The sequence below is a fragment of the Micropterus salmoides genome, unplaced genomic scaffold, assembly GCF_014851395.1.
Source record: "Micropterus salmoides isolate LMB-PRFRI ecotype aquatic unplaced genomic scaffold, ASM1485139v1 Ms_hic_scaffold_1, whole genome shotgun sequence".
NCBI classification, from domain to species: Eukaryota; Metazoa; Chordata; class Actinopteri; order Centrarchiformes; family Centrarchidae; genus Micropterus; species Micropterus salmoides.
In genome coordinates, this window is record NW_024040040.1 from 45,627,637 (window position 1) to 45,633,118 (window position 5,482).

Here is a 5,482-nt window from a genome sequence, read left to right on the forward strand (position 1 = left end):
AGCAGCTGCGATTGAAATGTTGAACCAATAGTTCTTTAACTTTGTAAACTAGCATGCTGCCTCTAAAATTCACTTACTGTTCAGTCTGAACACACATCCACTGGGGGTGGTGAACTACTGCACCAACCATCAACTTAGGTCTGCCGAAAAGCACTGCTGGTGTATCTTTGTCCTGCTAATGGTGGCAAAAAAACCTCATGCAGGTTGTTTTGGAGTGTGCTAACAAATAGCTTAGTTTATTGGAGTTAGGGTTTGTTGGATATATTATGTTCACATGTTTTGGAAGGGTATAGGAATGAAATACAAATCAGTGTGTGATTTACACCACTCCAGCGTCTTCTGTTCTCTTTCTGTTCTGGCTAACATATACAATATGTGTATTTATCATGCAAAGAAACTCAGGTGTTTTTCTGTCTTTGTAATAAAAGGGAAATAAAATAGCAAGATAACAGATTTAAGTAAGTCAGGGGGAACAGTGCTTAGGTGTGGTTTATCTTCTAAAACAAGTGCAGAAGGCAGGCTATGTATAGATATGAGCAGGTTATTTGTAGTGCAGTGAGCAGAGAATAGGAAACTGATGTATTAATCTGTCTTCCTGAAAAATACCTATCGCCCAGAGGAGTGAGATATACAGTAGACCTCTGAAGTGACAAACAACAAGGTGTTTTGCCTGTTTCAGCAAAAAAGGAAAAAAAAAAGAAAACCCCCAGGTCTGGTCTGGTGGCAGAAAACACATTCATTTGTTTAAGAAGAGCTTGGCAGGAACACATCTATTTGTCATGGAGAACACGGCGAGTGAAGGAGTGATTGAGTGGCCTGCAGTGAGTGACCCAGTGCAAGAATTACAAAGAACTGAAACAGTGGTGACAAAGCTGGGCCTGAACTGGAAAATATGGGAGCAGGAACCTCTATTTCTGCTTTTCAACCTGTAATGCATGGACCACAGAAGTGCACTTCCCAAATACAAAATGCATTGTATATCCTGTAGATGCGTTGACCTGCATTGAATCCCATGTAGTGTGAATTAACATTTTTTAGGAAGTAATCACATCATAGAGATATAGTATTCATTTGAACACACCCAACAAGACAAATTTACTTTTACAAAAGGCATCTTGTTTGGATTCTGCAAGTCGCCAATCTTTCATGATTTCAACTGGTTCTGTGGGTAGGTGAGAGAGGTGTATTTCAACCTATTTTTCCCTCTCCATTTCTGACTTTTATGTACCCTGGTACGTCTCAGAACATCTCTGAAAGGACAGAGGGCTCTATTTTCGTGACATTGCATAGAGTATGTGGGTGCTTTTGTGCTGCTAAAGTGGCATTTTCACCCACTACACCCAGGTTATTTTCTCACCAGTTCCTGTTGGGTGTTACGGTGTCGCCCTATGAACCACGTGGAAGGAGGGGCACGGAAGTGGGCGCGTTAGTAACAATCAAACAGTGCAGTGCAATTTTGGTGAAAACAATCTTCCTGATTGTTACTTACTCTGGAGATTTGGTTGCACTGCCTGCTTGCTTGGACCACCAAAAGTGCATGACGCAAAGGACTCATGGCATTTGGGCATATGAACACACTCTGCTCAAAAACGTGGATGCTATTCTTTCCAATTTAAGGCAGCCAGTCAGCAGAAGAAAATAAGATAGATTTCTCTTTTAAAGTGTACATATGTGTGTGTCTGGTTTTAGTCTTTTCTATCTTAATACATCTGTCAGAATGTGTCATGATGGGGCTTGTGGAGGTGGCCTTATACTATATCAGAGTCTGGCTGGAGAAAGCTTGTTTTTCAGTGGGCAAATTGTTGGTTGCAGCCTCTGCAGATCTGGCAGTGAAATATGATCAAACAGTCACCATGTGGCTCAGATTCAGATTGCCACCGTGTTCTACTGAAAAAGAAAAACAGAGGTTAAATGAGGACAGGGTTGCTGCTTTGTGTAGTTAAAAACAATAAAATACTTAGGAATTTTCAAAGCCAGTAAAAGTAACTAAACTGGAAACCTAATTGTCACCAGCTCTTTTCTCTGTTGAACCACTACTTCATATCCTACTGAGAAAATAGCTGATTCTAGCAGGAAGAATAGAAACCAATTCAAGAAAAATGCTCATTAATATAGCACAAATGAAACCAGATTTACATGGCATTTTGGGCCTGAGAACAAATACTTGCATAATACAGGTGCGTGCTAAAACTGTAGATGAGTTACCTGCAGGTGCTGAATCACCCACTGCAGCAATTAATCCCAACATTCTGGAGTCCTGCCAGGCTGGAGCCCGCTTATTCATTCCACCCAAAAATAGTGCCACTGCATTAATATTGCACAATGCCTCGGTATATATCAGCCTGCATTTTTAAAAATAAATACATTATTTTGCATTAAACAGGATTTCTAGTTTCAGAAGTGGTGTAACATGACAAATAAATTCTGATTTAACGACTCATGAAAAATTAGACTAGCCTGAAGGTATGTAGGTCAGATTTTTGGACACTGCATCACCAAATCCTCAGTGGTGCCAGCTGACTGGATAGTATTTGATGAAAGAACAAAAAAATGACAAAATTATTGTTATAACTATGAAAATTGGTATAAGTTTAAGATGACTGGTCCTTTGTTGAAGCTGTCACCATATGAAAGATGACCCAACAGATCGTTGTTTCCTTGGAAACAAGACAAATAAGCACAGCACTAAGAGCTACTTGCAGATGTCAACCTCAAATGTTAACACCCTCATGTGCAGGTGTTGGAATCTAAGCTCCACAGCTGCATTCACAGAGAGCAATTACTATTTGAATGTTTTGATGATAATAATGAACTGTACACAAAACCCTCATGTTTACCAGGGTGACTGAAGACAGCAGAGGGATAAGGGTCCATGGATGTGGGGGTTGACAACTGTTGTTAAAGGGACAATTTTAATTTTTCACTTAATTTTTAATTTGTTACTTCTTATAGGTGGATAAATGTTCATATTTGTGAATTTCATTTCATTTCTCAACAGAAACACTGTAGTTTTAAATATGGGAGTGGTGTGATGCTCTCATCAAAGCTCCAGTCTCATTTACACTGATAAGACAAGTGACATAAAACAAACTATTTGCTTTAATCACTGAACTCACTTGATAGTGCCGTGGCCTCACAACAAGAAGGTCCAGTGTTCAAACCCGGTCGTCCCAAGCCTTTCAGTGTGGAGTTTCTGGACTTGGTACCTGGGTGCTGTACAGTGGCTGTCCCCTACTCCCTTGAGGGATGGGTTAAATACAGAGAAAAAATTCTGATACATTTACATGAAAATAAAAGTGCCTTTACCATATTTTTATTTAAATTATATTCATTTAATTCCTTTGGAAAGATGGGGAATAGGCTACTATCATTTGTTTTTTTATACCAGTATGAATATTACTTACTTAATAAAAATTAGGCTTTTGAATATCATATCAATTACAAATCATTCTTTTGATCTAGCTCAAGCACACCCAGTTTCCTTTAAGAGGCTTTAGACATTCAAAGAATTATATAATAATCAGACCAGGCTTCTAATTGAGACCTGGTTTATTTGTCAAAGCGTGTAGCCACACCAGGCCAGTAAAAGGGACAGGCGTCTAATTGGAATTCTGCTTTTAAACAAAGTTTTATGGTGTATAGTCAAGGCCGAAACAAAGATAAAATGTTTAATTTTGCTGTAGGTTACGTTGACATTTCAATTATAGGATAATATTTCCTCAGGCTAACATGTTAACAGGAATGTGAGTGGAATGGAATATACTAAAAGTCCAAGACCAAATATCTTCTTAGGAGAAGCAGCTGCAAGGCAACACAGACAAACTCATCCGTGCTACAGCATTTACAAATTTGTAAATTGACTTTCCGAGCTGTATTAGCAATCAGGAAGTTCTGGAGAGGAGCACACAGGAAGTTATTTTGATATGATCAATCAACCACTATGCGCTGCATGATGAATATGCAGTTAAACATGGTGCTCGTCTCACAAGACTGAAGAAGTTTTAATTAAGATTCAGAGAATCTGAATTCAACCATGCAGGCACAGCGGCAACCAAAACAGGAAGCAGGAAGTCTCAACAATTACCAGGATAGAGCGAGGAATCATCAAAGACTGAAATAATATGTGTGCATATAAATGAAAAGGGGTCTAAAATACTCTAGGTTATGAGAAAATATATCTCCAAGACAGACATTATAGTTTAAATATGAGCCATGCTGCATATTTATTATGTATTTAATCATTATATAAATTGGTCATGTGCAAAATGAACTGAATTCCCATTACAGACACACTGAATGTTCAATGGTTAATTCGCAACTTATTTCACAGCCATATACTGTATGTATCACATCCTGACAACTAGATGTTAAGTACAACTTCCATGACGGCCGTTAATTGGTTGGAGCAATTGATGTTTTAAAAGTTTTGAAAAGTATAATGAAACAAATTCTCCAAATATCACTTCTCTTCACTTAACGTTAGTGTGTCTCTGAGATATTTTACATATCAAGGGAGAAGAGATGATGTTTACCACCCTGAGGAGAAAACTTTACGCAACATCATCACTTTGAATTCAAAGGTGCTGCAACTCTTGACAAAATCCAAGCTCTGTACTGTGAAAGCTTAGGACAACAGAGCATTTCCTTCCTTGAAAAGATGCTGCATCACACCAACATGCTTTCCTCTCTCTTTAGAGGCTATACTACACACAAAAGATCTTAATGGCACTTTGTTGAAAATTATTTTTCACACACTGACAAGCCTGTGATACCACTCAATTATGCAATCAGTGCAAAATAAATACTTTAAATTTAAATAATTTAAAAGCATGCAGAGCAGAGATCCCAGGAATTAGACATGGCAAGAATGATAAATTACCTTTGGGTAAAAAATGGGGATATTGTAGTAGGTCTGATACTATGAAAAATGCATGCTAGGCTACTAGGGAGCAAGTTTTGCTCTAACACAGCAGGACTTGCTGGGTATCCAAGGAGCAATATTTTATGATTAAGTGCTCTAATGACTGCCTTTAAGGGGCAAAGGCATCATTCATAATACACTTTGCATGTAGTTACCCGTTCCAAACTAGTCTAACTCCAAGCGAGCCCCCATTATTTCACTGTTTGCCAAATTAAAAGTAGCAGTCAGCGTCTGGGTCCGTTTATTCACGAGGTGGATCTGATTGCGCTTCAGGCCCTTTCATTGCATGCAGCCTGATAAGAGGCTTGTACAGCGATTGGGCTGATTGTGCAGAGTGATGTTTTGGCTGGCATTGATGCAGAGTCTATTGTGCCCTCAGCGTTGATCAGGCTGAATAACGAGGTTGTTATGGCGACGAGATCAACTCTAAGCTGGTGTGTGAGCAATAAGACGTGAAAAAAGAGAGAGAGTTTTGGATTTTGGACATTTCATTATTACTAGTCCATTTTTAGGGTTACTAGTCATTCATTAATGACTTGGCTTGTGCAATTAGTCCCTAGT

At 38.7% G+C, this 5,482-nt stretch overlaps 1 long non-coding RNA gene across 1 annotated transcript; it reads right to left on the reverse strand.

The window, feature by feature from the left end:
- Nucleotides 1–207: 207 nt before the first annotated feature.
- Nucleotides 208–2,339, reverse strand: LOC119899821. The gene is made up of 2 exons (XR_005443921.1): nucleotides 2,206–2,339; nucleotides 208–1,887 (listed from the first exon to the last, which is right to left on the reverse strand). It is a non-coding gene; the product is annotated as an uncharacterized LOC119899821 (long non-coding RNA).
- Nucleotides 2,340–5,482: the final 3,143 nt, after the last annotated feature.